Source organism: Lactuca sativa, chromosome 6 (assembly GCF_002870075.4).
Source record: "Lactuca sativa cultivar Salinas chromosome 6, Lsat_Salinas_v11, whole genome shotgun sequence".
In the NCBI taxonomy this organism is placed as follows: domain Eukaryota; kingdom Viridiplantae; phylum Streptophyta; class Magnoliopsida; order Asterales; family Asteraceae; genus Lactuca; species Lactuca sativa.
This window is the reverse complement of record NC_056628.2, coordinates 198,629,222-198,648,706: the sequence shown is the minus strand read 5'-3', so window position 1 is coordinate 198,648,706 and position 19,485 is coordinate 198,629,222.

Here is a 19,485-nt window from a genome sequence, read left to right as displayed (position 1 = left end):
TTTTCTTCTGGCCATCCCTATTGATGGGCTTGGCCAGCACATGTCTCCCGTGGAGTATCGTACTATTCTCAAATATCGGCTCATGATTCCCATTTTCCCAGCTGACGAGATATGTCATGTGTGTCGCAAGGCATGTTTGGACTCTTTTGGAGAGCATGCAGTTCACTGTAAAGAACTCTCGGGGTTCAAATACAGGCACGATATGGTTAGGGATGTTTTGTTTGACATATTTAAGCACGCCGGGGTTTCCGCTAAGAAAGAGGCACCTGTTAATTTCTTGACTGACACAACAGAAGGAAGGTCAACCCTCAGACCGGCTGACATTTTGATTTTTGGATGGGTCGGAGGAAAACACGCATGTGTCGATCTTACAGGGGTATCCCCTCTCGTGGGCCTGAGGGCTGGGGGTTTCACAGCGGGACATGCTGCTTTAAAAGCAACCACAAGCAAAGTTACCAAACATGAGAGATCGTGCATGGAAAATCAACACGTGTTCATACCATTTGCATTTGATACGTTTGGTTTCCTCGCACTGGATGCGGTAGAGCTTCTTAAAAGAGTACAACGAATCATGCATAGTAATGTTATATCTCCTAGATCTTCGGATGTAGTCTTTAAAAGAATTAGTTTTACCATTCAAAAAGGCTTAGCGACACAACTTGTTGCCCGTTTGCCATCTCACTCATTGTACGATGACAATTGAACTTTTAGTTTAATGAAGAAAAAAAAGATTCAGAAGTTCTTGACCGTTTTGAGCGACTATCGATGTGCTCCTCGATTGTTTTTATTTTGCCATTTTTTGTTGTCTTTGAGTAGATTTCAAACTTCAAAAAACCTGTAAGGCTTCTTTTGCTCTTTGTGGTAAATGTTAAAAGATTTCTCTAAAATCACATTGTCTCGCCACTTCTCCTTTGTCGTTTGATGTTGTTATATAAATCGTTAAACAACATACTTTCTTTGTTCATCTTTCCCCATTTTGAGTAGAATTGATGCTTAGTACGATATGGTTCTACATTCATTCCTTTGTGGAACCTAGCTCTAACGCACATTCAAAACCGGTCAAGTTTTTAATCCGCTCCCGTCATCGGATCTTCTAAAACGTCAATCCATGATTGTGCCAATGATAACATTTCATGGGGTTTAGAATCTGCCTTCTCTTTTCTTTTATTTTGTGGTCGAGCGGGTTAAGCGGGTCGAGCGTGTTGAGTTTCTTGAACAAATTCGGGTTCGGAATCGGAAATGGGTGTTTGTGGTTGTGATTGTGTTTGTGGAACAAATTCCGGTTGAGAAACAAACTCAAGAGGATTAAATTACAGTTCAGGTTGTATTTGTGTTTGTGGAAGTGGTTGTTTAGGTCGTTGTGGTTGTGAGATACGTTGTGGATAGTAGGGAAGCATTCTGCCATAATGGTAAAAAGGTGGCAAATCAATCGGTTTGATCGAATGAAGGTGGTGGGATTGTGGTGTTTCTAGTGGGTGTTTTTGGTTGGTAGGCTTTTTGGAAGATGACATTTTGAAAGGTTTTTTAAAGAAAAAAAATGGTAAATTATGAAGTTTTGTGAGTTATTTTGGTTAAAATAATTATGTATTTATAGCGTTAGTAAAAAAAATTAATTTTTAAAAATTGGACCGTTCCCAACGATAAAGAAGGCAGCCAATCAAATTCGTCCTCCAAGCACTCCCGTGTACAGTCGTAGTGCGGCCTTAGCCGCATCCAAGCCACGGTCTAAGTGTGGTGTTCCAGGTGACGTGGCACATAAGATGCGGTCTCAGCCGCACCCACTCCCACCGGTCTGATTAATCAATCAAATGTTGTCTTCTTATATGTTATCTATTTTTGGAAAGTAAGTTTAAATGATTTAGGCAACAATTATTAACAATATATATATATATATATATATATATATATATATATATATATATATATATATATATATATATATATATAGCATAATGGAACTTTACTGAATATATATTATGCTAACTCATGCGAGATGCTTTAAGAAGCAACATCTAACTATTATTGGTTTGTAATAGACCGATGTAAGTATTTAATATAAGACAGAAAGGTAAAATTGTCATATTTTTCATTTAACACATTTAGTCCAAAGCATAAACAAAATGGAGTTAGAGCTACAAACCCGAGCACACCTCCTAACTCAGGGCATCTCTAATCTATCTCTAAACCCTATTTTTTCATGTATTTCTTCCCTCATTCTCCTCCAACCTATCCCATTTTCATATCTATTTTTGGAGATATGAATAGTATTCCCCCAAATATGGGGGAATACTATTCATATCTCCAAAAATGGAGTTGAAGTTTCAGTTGTCTATTTTAGTCCTTCTTATTTTTATTTTATATATTTTTAGTTTATTTTTGTCTACTAATTATAATTTAAATGCAATATTTAATATTTGTAATATCATGTTATATACTAGTTTATATTAATTAATCGTAAATATGGAATTGAACACTTATTTATCGAATTCATATAAAAAAATTAAATATATATACTAAAGACTTAAAACACAGTAACATAATTTATAAAATATAGCAATCAAATATGATCGTGTTCTTGATATATTTATTATAAATATAATCTTGTTTATTTAATAATTATTTATAATAAAGTAATAATTAATATAAATTTATTATATATAAACATTTTATGTATGATAAGATAATTTGTAATATTTTTATAATGAAAAAAATATAATATATATTTGTTAACATCTAATTAGTAGAGGGTGTATTTGGCAATATATAAGTTATAAAAATAGAATATTCTAGGAATATATTTTTTGAGTTAAAAAATAGAATAGAAAATGAAGTAGGGTTGGAGATGAAACAATATTATCTTATTTTTTTACTCAATTTATTGGGAAAAATTAAAGATGAGTTTGGTCTCGGTAGCTATTAAATAATTCCTAAAATAAAAATAATAATATAAAGTTACAAAAACAATTATTTTTAGAAAAAAAACATTTATCAGATGGAGGATAGCCTTTTCTATAATATTACAAAAACAATTATTTTTAGTAAAAAAATCTCGATCATAAAGCAACAAAAAAATAGTTACGTTACAAAGCTAGTTATTTAAAAAACATAGATTGAAAGTTAAAAAAAACAGTTATTATCAAAAAACATCAATCATTAAGTAATTATAAAACAGCTTTTTTTTTTCTTTTAAAAAAAACAAGGATTAACCGGTTATAAAAGAAGTTTTATTTTAGAAAAACCATCAATCCCTAAGTTACAAAAAATAATTATTTTTAAAAAAACCTCGATCTAAATGTTACAAGAAACTATTATTTTCAGACAAATAAATATCCTACGCCACACAAAGAAAATTCCGAAAGATTATAGGAAAATTATTTACTATATCATAAAAAAAATACAATAAAATTACAACAATACAATATTGTATATCAAATCAAGAGAGTAGAATAAGAATGTAGTAAAATAATACCTTCTATTAAACATAGAAAATACAGTAAGATTATAATAAAATAATAGCATGCATCAGATAGAGAAAATACAGTAAAATTATAAAAAGATAATACTATTTTGGAGACAGATAAAATATAATAAAATCACAGTAAAATAGTAAAATAATGAAATAAGATTAAAATAAAATTATAAAAAATAGTAAATTAAGAAAACCCTTAAATTTTCAGTGTTTTTTATTTAAAAAAGCCATCATATTTGCTTTTATTGGCTAAAATCTCAAATATGTAAACAATTACGAGTTTTTTTTTTTATTTTTTTTATATAAATAATTGTCGTTTTGTTGTTATTTTCTATAAACAATTTCCGGTTAAATCACTCATGACTTAATCGTTAACTAACACATAATATAAGAATTTTATGAAGTTGTTTACTTTCAATTTATCATCACAAGCTTGTAAACTTAGCAATGAATATGATTGATGCATAATTTTTTTTATTGATAGCAATCATTTTACATATAGTAGTAACGATTTCATTTTATATTGAAAATATTAAACTCTTAAATTGAGATATTGCCGAGAGTCTAGGTATGCAGGTGTTGTTTGGTTCGTCAAATATTTATAAAGGAATTAGAAATATAGTTGGAATTGAAATTGGAAAATGAAGAGTAAGGAATTTAAATCCAATTTTATATATTGTTTGTTTGGCAAAAAATAGAAGTCGAATTAATTCTAGATTTATTTGGTTGACAAGAAATGGAATTGTAATCCATATACAATAATATAATTTCCCTATCTTTTTGTTTGTTTTGTTTAATTTTACTTTGTTTTCTATCTTACATTTAAAGATATATTATATAAACTATAAAAATAGTAAAATGTCATTTTATTAATTGATCATTCATTAGTGGCAGTGATGGTGGGTGGTGATAGTAATGGTGGTGGCACTGGATGGCAGTGGCTGGTGGTGGCGGTGATAAGTAGTGGTAGCGATGGTGGTGGTAGTGGTAGTTGTGGCAGTGGCGGTGGTAGGTGACCGTAGGTGGTGGCGTTATCACCGTGATCATGGTGACGACAGTGACGGTAGGTGGGTGTGGTGGTAGCAGTGGTGGTGGTGGTGGATGGTGGTGACGACAATGGTGGTAGTGGTGATGATGACGGGTGGTGGTAGCTGTGGTAGTAGTGGAGGGGGTAATGGGTTGTAGTGGCGGTGATGATAAAGGTTATGTTGTGAAATGAAACAAGGGTGATAAAGTAAAATGTTACTTTCCTTCGTAGTAAGAAATTAATTTCATCATCTTTTTGAAGGAAAGTGTTTTCCCGCATTTGACGAGAATTTTTTTCATTTAAGATTCCAATTCCGATCCATCATACAAAGTTGAACCAAACACTGAAACGTGGTGAAATTGGAATCTTTTTCCCTCAAATTCCATTCAATTCCAACGAACCAAACATACCTTTAGGGTTTTCATTTGAACATGGTGTCGTGACCTACTATTGTGTATTTTTAATATACAAAACTAACTTCTTGTTTAAAACATATGCAAATATAAATTACAAATACAAAAGGCATTGGCTAAGGGTCCAACTTGTAATATCCCAAAAATCAGAGTAAAATTTTCATTTTTTCAAAAACAATCCAAAGACCATAGTTGTATACAAGTCAATGTTTCCAAGAGTAATAATCAAATCAGAGTATCCTAGAAATCCAAAATCATAAAAATCAAGACAATGTGTGCGATCATGCCTTTGCTTTACCACGATCGTTTGAAGTACCTGAAACAATAACTTGAAACTGTAAGCCAAAACTTAGTGAGTTCTCCCAAAAGTACCACACACAACATATAACATATACAATCATGCATGCTAGGTCCAATTAGTCATTGGACTGGAATACCTTTAGGTCCACAACCTTCGGGCTGGATTACCCCTGGTGCAATCAGTCATTGGACTGAAATGCCAACATGTAACAGACCCATTCAGTCATAGGACTGGAATACCCTCGGGTCCACAACTAACAGACTGGGTTACCCTTGAGTCCATGTAACGATGAAAATTTTCAACCAAAATTTTCAATTTTAAAACAGATAAACTCATATATTATATTTCATGAAATCATAAGTGTCTCAATGTCAACATATATTCACAATAAAATTCAATTCCCAGAACCCTCAACATAATCTCAAACAGATGTGTACAATCATGTCGGTGCCTTCCCGCGATCATCGGATGTACCTGAAACATATAACACATAACACGGTAAGCATAAAGCTTAGTGAGTTCCCCAAAATACCACATACAAATAATTAGCCACTCAAGGCTATAGCTCTGGAAGACCCTCTGGTCAATGTGTCTCAGTGGGACCCTCCAGTCCCACAGCTCGTCGGACCCTCTGGTCCGGTCTGATTGAGAACCCTCCGGCCTCATAGTTCATTGGACCCTCCGGTCCGGTCTAAGCAACACATAATATATCATACAATACATATCATACAAACATGCATAACTCAAGTAAGCACATAAGACCCTCTGGTCACACATAGTTACCACTCTAGGTAAAGTATAGTCACACATAGTTACCACTCTAGGTAAAGTATAGTGAGACGATTCACCCCGAAATAAGCAAGCTAATACACCTCGTACACGAATCACCAAAACAGCCTCCACCAAATACATATGGTGATTATCTCTAATTAGACCAATTATTCTAATAAGCTCCTACTAATCCCTCTCTAACTCTTGGTAAGGGTAAAAGACTATTCTACCCCTCCATGGTTTCCATTACTCATAGTTGGTCTAAACTCCAAAAGTCAACGAAAGTCAACTTGAGTCAACAGTCCGTGTTGACTCAACTCGTTGAGTGCATCGAAAGGACTCGTCGAGTCCCCTCGTTCCCTCAGAGACCTTATGAAAACTAACTCTACACGTCAAATTGCAGTGTATTCAGATTTTATCGGGTAAAACCTAATCGAATCATCGAGTCCGCACATGGACTCGACAAGTTCATCCAGTCCATACTCCTATTCAGACGTTTAGGGCAGATCTATCACTCCAAACACTAGATCTAGGCTCCCTAGGCTTGAATGTCACGTAAAGCTTCGATCTTTACGTTCATGCATGGCATATATGCTCCATAATGCCATTACAAGCCCCAAGAAAGGTTAAAATGCACACGAGCTTGCCTCCAGCTCAATAAAGCTCGAATCTTTGGACTCTCAAGACCTTCTCTAGTCCAGATCTGAGGTTCTAACCTCAACCATGTTCAAATAACTCAAGGACACAAGATGATTTGGGAGAAAACCCTAGAAACTCCCAAAAATAATATCTGACGAATATGTGGCCAAGGTAAGAGCTTTTTACCTCAGAAAAGAAGCTAATGACAGAAGAATGCAAGATCCACAACCTTCTCTTGATTAGATCCACCAAGCTCTTCCAATTCTTTCTCCAAAATGCACAAGAATGCTCAAAATGGACTCTCTCTCTCTCTCTCTCTCTATACATACGAAAGGGGCAGTTAGGGTTTCTCTTTGTGAAGTGTGGCCGCCCCAAGGAGGCTATAAGTGCCTTTAAATAGGTCCCAAACCTGGGGATTTAGGGTTTCTCATTCTAGTGCCTACTTGGCGAGTCTACTCTCGGACTCGTCGAGTAGATCATTAAACTCATGTGTCAAACCCGCTCGGTGAGTCATAGCGCCAACTCGTCGAGTAGATCAATGATCCTCGAAAATAAATAATTAAAATAGTATACTTGGAACTCCGAATGTTACAGTCCACATCATGAGTCTAGCTTGCCTTCCAACCTACAGTTCATGTTTGGCTTACTCCCGAGCTTACAACATAAGTCTGGCTTGCCTCTCAGGCCCACAGCTTATGTATGGCTTGTTCCTAGGTTTGTTGGCTTCCGCACAAGCAGCATCGCATCAACTCAACCATACTATGTCGACCTATACACAACAAATAACATGTATCTAGTAAAAGATAATCATATAACCAGTTAACAGACTAATATGCAGATCTATAGAATATATCAGGACTCAGTTCTAATAGATCAATACAACATAACAACATTCTCTAAACCAGGATAAAAAAACCCAGTGGGCCGACATTGGTGCGTTCGACCCACAAGTATAGTAAGAAAAACTCACCTCTCAGTCTGGAAAGATAGTTGTACAAGACATTACTCCGAATATCAGCTCTTGGGGTAAAGGGATAAGAGCTTAATCCATTAAGTTGTTTCTGTTTAGTTTCAACGACATGGTGGCTGGTTTGGTTGCAATTGTTTTGTCGTAAAGCTGCCACAATGCGGTCAATGGGTGGCCTCGACGTGGAGCTCGTCTTGGGTGATTTTGACTGTTGACTTTGACCATTGACTTGGTTGACTTTTGATCAAATGGAAAGTTTAGAGTATGAACTACCGCTTAACCCTAAATAATTCGATAGGTGGGTTGTAGCACCAGTTTCTTGTCAGTTCGAGTTGTGGTTGATCCGATTCAAGTGTGAGGTGAGTTTTCTCACTATACTATGTAGGGTGCTAGATTAACTTTTTTACTCTTGCATGTACGTTGGGTGGGCCTGTTATGCTGGTCGGGGCCTGTTATTTGGGTGAGGCCCGATATGTTGGGCAGGGCCTGTTAGTTGTATGGACGGGACCCGATGTTTATGTATGGTATGTAGTATTTTTGGGAGCTTATTAAGTTTTGTGCTTATGGTTTTATGTTAAAAATATTTCAGGTACTTCTGGTTCAAAAGTGAAGGGTCCGACTTCATCGCACTACATCCCTCGAAGATTTATTCCACACTTTCTATTAATTTACTTTGATGTTTGAGAAACCTTTATACATTGAATAACTTTGAATAAATGATTGTATGGTTTTTGGTGGTTCAAAAATGAAATTTTGTACTTATTATTCTTGGATCATTACATAAATGTGAATAATGTAAAAGTAAGATTTGCATGCAAACTCCCTCGAAAGCTTTAAAAAGTGAAAAATGGCCGAGAACTCACCCTTGTTGTGTGTGGTACGTTCGTTTCGGTTTTTAGAACGTGACTAGAGTTTTTTCTTGTTTTTCACCCGATAATCTTTTTGAAAGAAACAAGGCTTGCGAATTGATCAACAACACACAAGGGACCTGGAAAACATGTTTTTAGGCTCAACGGAAATTTTGATAGGGTCACTGGAAGGTACACGTGACGCCGGCCACGGTGGCGCATGGCTGGCGGTTTGGCCCGTTTTTAGGTTATTTAAAGAAGAAAAGTTGAAGGGAAAGAGGGACTAACTTTCATAGGGTCTTTTAAAGGTTCAAGGGGGTGTTTAGGGGAGCTTGGAACAACTAGAAATGATCACTAAAGGGGTGGTAGCCAGATCTTTTCTGATTTTCTTTTTCCTCGGCAGAAAAGCCTGGGGCTATTTTTGGTTCGGTAAAGCAGCAACAATAAAGCAAAACGGGCGGGGGTGGGGGTGTTTGGGGTTGTAATCATCGAAGAAAGAAGGGGGGGGGGAGAAAGGATGGAAAGGGGTTGCGAAAGGGAGGATGGAATCCTATTTGGCTCGTCGGTGCTTGATATCAAAAGACACACACACATAGAGAGAGAGAGGGAGATAGAACAAGAGAAAAGAGATAGAGAAAGAAAGATGAACGAGATTAAAGAAAGAAATGGGTGAAAGATTGCTTAAGTGATCTTTGGTTGATCTCGTGGTACCATTTTGATCTTTCATGTACTAGTTAGATTTGAAGCAGATATTGCATGTGCATGAATAGGATTAGAGAGATAGGAGTGTGAGAGAGATAGAGCACATGAATAAGTGATAGAGTAAATAAGACAACGATTGTTATGAACATGGAATGAATTGTTTGTATAAGAATGAGATTGTTTGAGATTTGATTTGTAAAACAAAAATCTAGACATATATTCATGCATGTGAAAGAAAGTTTGTGAGGGAAGGAGATAGAAATAAAAAATGAGGGAGAAGAGGGAAGGAAATTGAATACTTGCATGATCTAGTCTTACATGCACACAATATGCATGTGTACTTTCATAAATCTAGCAACTATTCTTGCATGTGCTTGTATTTTGCACATTAAAATACATAATATACATGTTTTAGGGGTGTTCGTTTGGATGGATCGATTTGATCCGATCCAATTAAGTAAATCCAATTTGATTTCGGTTTTCAAAATTTGGATCCGAATTGTCCAAACTAAATTCAAATCTGATCCAATCCAATCCAATTACAATTCGGTTGGATCGGTTTTCGTAATTCGGTTTTCAAAAGTCAGAACAAGTTAGAACAACATATAATTATAATATTATCCAATTTTTAATGAAGAAGCAAAAATAAATTATTTAGTTATGATTTAAAATTTATAAACAACTAGTAGGTATATTATAATTTAATAGATAATAGATAAAAAAAAACTTTTGAGAGAAAATGCATATTAAATTGTTTATTATGTGAAACTTTTGAACTTTTTTGAAAAAAAATAATAAATTATAAAATTAATAAATAATTATAGATATATTAAAAATAAATAAGTAATAAACTGTTATTCGGTTTTTTTTGGACTATTTGGTTCTTCTTTCATAAACCAAAACCAATCCAAAATCCAAAATAATAATTCGGTTTTGGTGAAATCCAATCCAGACTTTACGTGTTTATATTACTTAAGGAGGCCAGATCTATGGATTAGAGGAACGGATCTGACCTCAGGAGGTCATTTGAGCTTGAGCATGGCATGAACTCGTCGAGTCCGAAGAATAGACTCGATGAGTAGGGCTAGGGTTTTCCCATAGTTCACTCAGTGAGTATCTTGCCGAGTTGGGGGAAACGACTCGGTGAGTTAGAGGGAAATAGAGGACTAGAGTTCAAGGCGGAACTCGCCGAGTTCATATTGGGACTCAGCGAGTTGTGTTGGGGTGGCCCCGCGATTCATGCCAGGTGTAACCCGTGGAGCAGGGGAAAGACTCGAGGTGTCATGCGAGGCTAGAGGGATAGTGGACACGCGTAGACTCGCCGAGTCGCCCAAGTGCACTCGGCAAGTCGGGTCAAAGTTGACCGTTGACTTTGTTGACTTTGAGGGTTTGGTCAACAATGGGGTCTTTGTGTCAAATGAGGGGTAAAATGGTCTTTTACCCTTATGAGGGTGCCAAGAGAGGGTTGGGTCTAGTCTTGAGAGTTATATTTATGAGAATATTTGCTTTATGTGATTAGGCGGAGGCTAGATCATATTTCTACCGAGTCAGAGATTTACCGAGACATCTGAGGTTAGTCTTCTCACTATACTTTACCTTGTGAGGTAACAGAGTTATGTGCTAGTGTACTGTTGAGTTATGTGCCAGTGTATCTGTATGCTATGTATGTGGTATTGTGATATGTGATATGCATGATTTAGAGTTTCCAAAGATAGGACAGTGGGTCGATAGAGTTAGGGCTAGAGGGCCCACAGAGAGTTGGGACTGGAGGGTCCCACTGAGACACACTGACCAGAGGGTCAGCAGAGTTATAGCCTTGAGTGGCTAAAATGTGTTAGAGTGGTATTTTGGGGAAATCACTAAGCTTCGTGCTTACAATGTTTTGTGTTATGTGTTTCAGGTACTAGTGAGGAGCGCGGGAAGGCGCCGGCTTGATTCGTACACACGCCTAGAGTTTTTATGTATTTCAATCTTGGGAAATGTTTTGTGGAACAGAGATATGATACAATGAGATTTTATTAATAATTTGTGAATGAAAATGTGCTTTGAAAAAGAAAAAAAAATGTTTTAATTTTTACGGTGTTAGAAGTTGGTATCAGAGCCTAGGTTTGAGGGATTCAGATGCATCTTCGGGCGTATCTGAACTGAAACCGAGGATTTGAGAAAAATTTTGATAACAAAACAATTGTAGAAGAGTAAAAAGAGTTTTGAGACAAACAGAGCAGAGCCGTGTGTACGATCAGCCAGCGCCCGAGCGGTGATTTGCTAAGATACCCTTGCAATAAGTGTTATGAGATATATTATGTTATGATATATGATGAGTTATGTTATGCATGCTAGAGTAGACTAGGTATTCTTATTAGGACTAGAGTGGCCTGATATGTGATGCCTTAGTCTAGGAGTTTTACTGCTAGGGATGCTTGAGAGTGTTTAGATAGCAACGAGGAGCTTATGAGAGATCTGCTAGTGAGTAGCATATGATTAAAGAGAGTAGAGTACTTGGGATTTAGGACTCTGGGAGGAGGACTTGGAATGAATGCTGATGCAGTGTGGACGGTAGTATTGGGCCCGTACTACTCAAGACACCAGGTCAGTGCGCAGTCCAAGTAAGAATCCTTAGAGTACTAAGGAACAAGTAGGGTGGAGTCATCGAGTTTGGATATACTCGAGCGAGTACCTAATATTATTATGTCGTATTTCAGAGGAAGACCATGGTTGGGACACGCCACACACTAGGGAGCAGCAATACTAGTGATGAGGAGATCTGTAGGATCATTCATGAGGAGGTGGCTGCGGCCATCAAGGCAGAGATACTAGAGATGTTTGGGTCTATCAAGACCACACTGATAGAGACATTTGACGAGAGATATGCTGCTCTTTCTGAGGCTGCGGTTGCTGCAGCCACTGCAGCCATAGCTGCGACTAGGCCGCAAGGTGGTGATGCGTTGCTGTTCCAGGAGTTCAGCAACACTAAACCACCGAAGTTTGATGGGAACCAAGACCCAATTGCAGCGATGAGGTGGATTTCAGACATCGATGGGTGTTTCTTTACTTGCTCATCTCCAGAGCATTTGAGAGTCCGGTTCGCGTTGAACCAGCTTCGCTTGGGAGCGAAGGACTGGTGGAAGTTTGTGACGGCGCACTATCCGCCTGCTGAGCTTGCTGCAGTGACCTGGGAGAGGTTCACTGCTATGTTCCGAGATGAGTACGTTCCCCAGGTGGAAAGGGAGCGTTTGGCCCCGGAGTTTCTGTCCCTCAAGCAGGGTACTGAGTACGTTATAGTGATTACGAGGATGTTCCATGAGCGGGCGATGTTTTGCCCAGAGCACATGTCCTTCGTGCAGGCACGTATGAGCCGATATCTGAGCATTTTGAGGAGGGATATACGAGAGTTCATGGCGAACTCGACGTACCATACATTTGCTGAGCTTCAGGAAAATGTACGGAAAAAGGAGATAGAGTTGGAGACCCAAGCTAGGGAGGAGGCTGAGTCTCAGGGGAGAGATCGGCGACCGGTGCAGTCTCAGCCGGCAGCCAAGTGGGGCAAGCCCACTGATTCGAGATCTATGAGTCAGAGGGGCCGCACTTATGGCAAGTGCGGCAAGAGCCACGATGGGGTGTGCAGAGTGGGGTCTTGCTACAAATGTGGCAAGGAGGGGCATATGGCCAAGGAGTGCCCCAAGGGGTTTGCAGTATGTTTTCACTGCAACCACACCGGACACCAGAAGTCAGAGTGTCCATAGTTGCGAGGGACAGCTCATGGAGTATCTCAGGGATCCGCCCCTGCTGCAATGAGAGCTACAGACAGTCGGCCAGTGAAGGCCGAGGCACCGAGGGCACAAGGGAGAGCCTTCCAGTTGACCGCGGAGGAGGTCCGCATAGCGCCCGATGTCGTGGCTGGTATGTATTCTTTCATATATTTATTTTGATGTTTGAGATATTGTTTTTATATTATGTTATGTGTAGGTACTTTTCTTATGAGTTCTGTACCTGCCTTGGTGTTATTTGACTCGGGTGCGAGTCGGTCTTTTGTATCTTTGGCTTTTAGTCAGCACATCAGTATTAGCCGAGAGGCATTGAGTCGACCTCTAAGAGTTTCCATAGCTGACGAGAGGGAGGTGTATGCCACCGAGGTGATCCGAGGGTGTGTACTCGAGATTTTCGGCGTTGAGTTTGCGATTGATTTAGTTCCCATTGCGATGGGAGATGTCTGTGTCATCGTGGGCATGGACTGGTTGAGCAAATTTGGAGCGGTTATCGACTGCGAGCGACAGCTGGTGACCATACGAGACCCTAGTGGGGGGGTTCTTATGGTGTACGATGAGGGTACACGTTCTGGGTCAACATTTTGTTCGGCCGCTAGAGCGAGACAGAGTCTATAGCAGGGCTGTAGTGGGTTTGTGGCATATGTGATGGATACGAGGGTTGATTCTTTTATTTTGAAAATATACGAGGGTTGATTCAGGGAGGCCTAGGTCAGTTGATGAGGTTCCTATAGTGCGAGAGTTCCCGGATGTTTTTCCGGAGGAGTTGCCGGGCGTGCCTCCTAAGAGGCAGGTGGAGTTTCGTATCGATTTGGTTCCGGGGGCAGCACCTATCGCCAAGGCGCCCTATCGCCTTGCACGTCTAGAGATGCAGGAGTTATCCTCGCAGCTTAAGGAGCTGCTGGGGAAGGGGTTTATTCGGCCGAGCAGTTCGCCGTGGAGAGCGCCTGTCCTCTTTGTCAAGAAAAAGGATGGTTCACAGCGGATGTGCATTGATTACCGGGAGTTGAACAAGTTGACGGTCAAGAACCGTTACCCGTTGCCGAGGATCGACGATTTGTTCGATTAGTTGCAGGGATCATCTTGGTTCTCCAAGATCGATTTGAGGTCTGGATATCATCAGGTGAGGGTGCGAGATGAGGATATCCAGAAGACAGCGTCCAGGACTCGTTACGGGCATTACGAGTTCGTGGTGATGCCTTTCGGGCTCACCAATGCACCGGCGGTGTTCATGGATCTCATGAATAGAGTGTGCAGGCCGATGTTGGACCGCTCGGTGATCGTGTTCATCGACGATATATTGGTGTATTCGAAATCCAAAGAGCAGCATGAGGAGCATTTGAGGGAGATCCTTGGAGTTTTGAGAACGGAGAGGCTTTACGCCAAATTCTCCAAGTGTGATTTCTGGTTACGAGAGGTCCAGTTCCTTGGGCACCTCGTTAACTAGAATGGGATATTGGTTGATCCGGCCAAAATTGGGGCAGTGATGAGTTGGGAGGTGCCGAGATCCCTCACCGAGATCAGGAGTTTCGTAGGACTGGCTGGCTATTATAGGAGATTTATTAGGGATTTCTCCAAGATCACCGTGCCACTCACCAGATTGACCCAGAAGGGTGTTGCTTTTTCATGGGGCCCCGTGCAGCAGACCTCCTTCGAGACACTTCGCTAGAGACTGTGCGAAGCCCCGGTGTTAGCCCTTCCGGAGGGGTTGGAGGACTTTGTGGTGTATTGTGACGCATCGATATCGGGGCTGGGAGTGGTGCTGATGCAGAGAGGGCATGTGATAGCATACGCATTGAGGCAGTTGAAGCCTCATGAGATGAGGTATCCCACCCACGATCTGGAGTTGGGGGCACTGATGTTCGCCCTCAAGATCTGGCGTCACTATCTGTATGGGGTTTGGTGTACCATATATACGGACCACAAGAGCTTGAAGTATTTAATGGATCATCCCTACCTGAACATGCGCCAGAGGAGATGGTTGGATGTGGTGAAGGATTACGGTTGTGAGATCCCGTACCACTCGGGCAAGGCTAACGTTGTAGCCGATGCCCTGAGTCATAGGGCGGAGGGCGCCCTGATACGAGATGATTGTATGAGACTGATAGTGATGACTCCAGTATTTGAACCCTTTCGAGGGGCCCAGGCTGAGGCCGTGAGACCAGAGAACCGTAAGAGAGAGCGGGTTATCGGACAAGTATCGGAGTCCGTCACCGATAGCCGAGGGCTTATGACCTTTTAGGGTCGGATTTGGGTACCGTTTGTGGGCGGAATGCGTACCATCTTGATGAAGGAGGCGCATAGATCGAGGTTTTCGATCCATCCGGGGCCACTAATATGTATTTGGACCTGAAGAGAGAGTATTAGTGGCCCTGTATGAAGAGGGATGTTGCATGGTTCGTTGAGAGGTGTTTGACCTGTCGCAGGGTTAAGGCCGAGCACCAGAGACCGCATGGTAAGTTGTAGCCGTTGGAGGTTCCCGAGTGGAAGTGGGAACAGATTACCATGGATTTTATCACCAAATTGCCAAGGACTGCGAGAGGAGTCGATGCAATTTGGGTGATTGTGGATAGGTTGACGAAGAGCGCTCATTTCTTTGCTATCAGTGATAGCTCTTCCGCTGAGAGGTTGGCAGAGTTGTACGTGAAGGAGGTGGTATCACGACATGGAGTGCCGATCTCGATCGTCTCAGATCAAGATGTGCGTTTCACTTCTAGGTTCTGGAAGAAATTTCATGAGGAGTTGGGTACGATGCTGCATTTTAGCACTGTATACCACCCACACACCGACGGTAGAGCGAGTGGACGATTCAGACGCTCGAGGACATGCTTCGGGCATGTGTACGGGACTTTGGAGGGAGTTGGGACACATATTTGCCTTTGGCTGAGTTTTCCTATAACAACAGCCATCATTCGGCATCGGTATGCCACCCTTTGAGCTGTTGTATGTGAGGAGGTGTCGGACTCCCATTTGCTGGGGTGAGGTCGGACAGCGTGTGATGTGTAGTACAGAGATAGTACTTCAGAAGACTGAGCTGATACAGCAGGTCAGACAGAGGTTACTGACGGTTCAGAGTCGTCAGAAGAGCTACGCAGACAGGCGTCACTCAGAGCTCGAGTTCCAAGTTGGTGACTTCGTTCTCTTGAATGTATCTCCTTAGAAAGGAGTGATCCGATTAAGGAAGAGAGGCAAGTTGGGGCCTCGGTATATTGGTCCTTTCAGGGTGACCGCCAGGGTGGGCAAGGTAGCGTACTGTTTTGGGGAACTCACTAAGCTTTGTGCTTACAATGTTTTGTGTTATGTGTTTCAGGTACTAGTGAGGAGCGCGGGAAGGCGCCGACTTGATTCGTACACATGCCTGGAGTTTTTGTGTATTTCGATCTTGGGAAATGTTTTGTGGAACATAGATATGATACAATGAGATTTTATTAATAATTTGTGAATGAAAATGTGCTTTGAAAAAGAAAAAAAATTTGTTTTAATTTTTACGGTGTTACAGTGTTTCTGCACAACGCGCGGGTATTCGCCTAGTAATAATATAAATCGACGTACAACAAGTCATATTTTTACCAATTGTTATGGTTTCAATCCAGTATTTTCATGTTTTCCTTGCTCTATTTTGCTTCTTGTGTTAATCATAATCATAACAAATTATATTAGATCCATTCATCTTTCTAAAACCATGATACTTGAATTGATTTTCTCTAGCCATGATAATGCAGGCTCTTTGAACCAAATTTCTAGCACTCTTATCATATATCCACCTACCATATTATTGATTTATCCTTGAACCTCCCATATCCAAATTGATTTCACCTATTAAACTGCTAAATATAAAATGATTGCTATCGTAATCCTACAACAAGTTATTATTGAGTTTAGTATATGGTTTCCAATAACTATGATCCTCCGCTATTAGATCACAATATAAGGATTTCCCTTTGACAATTAAAGTTGAGAGCTCTATTGTTTTAAGTTGACTATAATGATACACTTGATACATATGGAGATAAGATGCAAACCACTTGGATTATATACATGTCTTGGAATGGTAAGTAACTTGGGTGGCCGTTCTGGGCCCATGTCTCAAAGGGGACCAAAATTTATGGGATATATATATATATATATATATATATATATATATATATATATATATATATATATATATATATATATATATATATATTACTTAAAAGCCCAAATTAATTCAATTTGAAATCAACAAAAAAAAACATATATTTTATTTGAACAACAAGTCTTGGAACGGTGGAACAATATTATTTGTATATGAACAAAAAACAAGAAAGCAACATGAGTTAGGGCACCATCACACGGGAACACAATCGATTCTTCATGAATGACGCCTCGTAAATCTCGACATCATCATATTTGTCATATCGCTTCTCCTTCTTACATACTTAATCTTGACATTGGAATTTTTGTTTCTGATCTCTCTCTTGATAAGTTTATCGGTTTTGTATTTATTATACCGAGTTAGAGTTTGATTTCTTTCGTGTTGAACTGTTGATTTCACCACCCTTATGTGTTAAAATGATGATTTTATCTTTCCCTTTGTGCTTAACTCTAAAATCTGAAGTGAATAGAAAATAGGGTTATTGTCATTATAGCCCAACAACTTATGTGTTTTGGTTTAAAACGTCTCTCATGTCTTTTTCTACATTCTAAGGGTATGAATTCATGTTTTTAAGTTTTAAAAGATTCCTTTGAGAAAAGTGAAGGGGTCACCCGGTGAACCCCTTCCTAATCAACGGATTTAATATATCATGTTAGCTTTTTCTCTTCCAAGCACTCTAAAGACCCGATTCTTCAAAAGCTTCATCTTTTTCTATCTATGGTTTTCTTTCAACACAAAAAAATCATTTCAAAAAAGCCGTCATAGATCTTCACGGATCTGCCTTGAAAGACACTCAAATCTCCAATAAAAATGGAAATAGTCGGTGGTGGTTACGAAGATTGAAATAAGTGGATTCATCCGGCTCCATGAGTACAGAGTAGTAGAAACCCAGATAAGCAAATTCCGACCAAGCCCCGGTGGTCGACAACTGACCCCGAAGGTCCAACAACAACACACACTCGAATTTGTCAATTTTGACATCCATCTTTTACTTTATTTCATTCAATCCATTGATCTTCAGCAAGATCCGAACATCATCAGTTCATTTCTTGAATGAATTGGAACTGCAAAGAAATGCATCGTACTTTAACACCTCATCATTTAGGATCTTTGATTCCATACCCATATGAATTCCACAATCCACTTAGTTGTCATAATCAAAAGAACATAATTTTGACCAATAATGTTTGACTTTCATTTAAATTAATCATCAACAATACTAAAAATGACTTTTAAATCGTTTCGATCTCACTGACCCATTTGTAATCACACAAACATATCGAAACAGTAAAATCCAAATTAGAATTAATCCTTTTCAATGCTTCAACAAACATCAAAATTTTCATATCCAAAACCTTTTAAGATCAAATCGACATTATTCAACCAAAAATTCATATTGTTCTTTATCAATAAAATAAATCAAGAATTCATGATAAGAACCAATCGATCAATCAACACCGATCACCAAAAGTATGATGAGTTGAAGAAATAAAACCAAACTGATTTTCGATTGAATGATGTCACAATATAGGAACTCGACAAACTTGCTCATGTTGATCTTCTTGTTGTTGTTGCTTCTTAGGGTGTTTCCTTTTCTTCTCATAGTTGATACCCTTCGACTTTCCCTGAAATTCATGAATCTCAATTGAAAACCGCCCCACTTCCGCTACAACTGTTGGGTCTGGTTCTCTCCATGGGCCAGTGACGTCGGCGATTAACCCAATAGCAGTCACCACAATCGCAAATAACAGTCACCATAATCGTAAATTGCTCCAATTAATAGTCCCCTAATCCTATGTGGCATCCATGTCATTTAATGAAATAGTGCCCTAATCTTATGTGGCAACCATGTCACTTAATGAAAAATACTTTTTTTTGTTAGTTGGGAACAAAAAACGGCTACAATGGGTCAAAATTACTAAATAAACAGGTTAATATCAATTTTATGCCCTTAGAATGCAGGAAAAAAACACCAGGGACCTTTTAAACCAAAACACGTAAGTTGGTTGAGCTACAGTGACAATAACCCTAGTAGATATTAAATCCTGATTCTTAATTCTGCTTTTAGTTTATGTATTTTTTGTTCTATTTCTCATCCTCTGTATTTATTTATTTTTTCTAATTTTTGTTTCTCAAATCTTTTAATTTCTCATTTTATGTTTGTTTTGGAATCAGATCATGGAAGCAATTTCAGACTGAAACATTGAAACTCAAATATCCAAGTTTCATATTTTTCTTTGAATAAGGTAAATTACGTTTGTAGATATTTGTATCATTATTTGGAAAACTTTTCTGATGTTTGTGATTGAGTTGATTTTTTAGAGTTTCATCTTCAACATAGTAAATTTCTCAGACTTGATAAGTTATTATTTGAATTAGAATTATTAGTTAACGAATTTTTATTATTTTCTTTTACAAATTTATGACTTCTTACCGATTTTATTTTGCA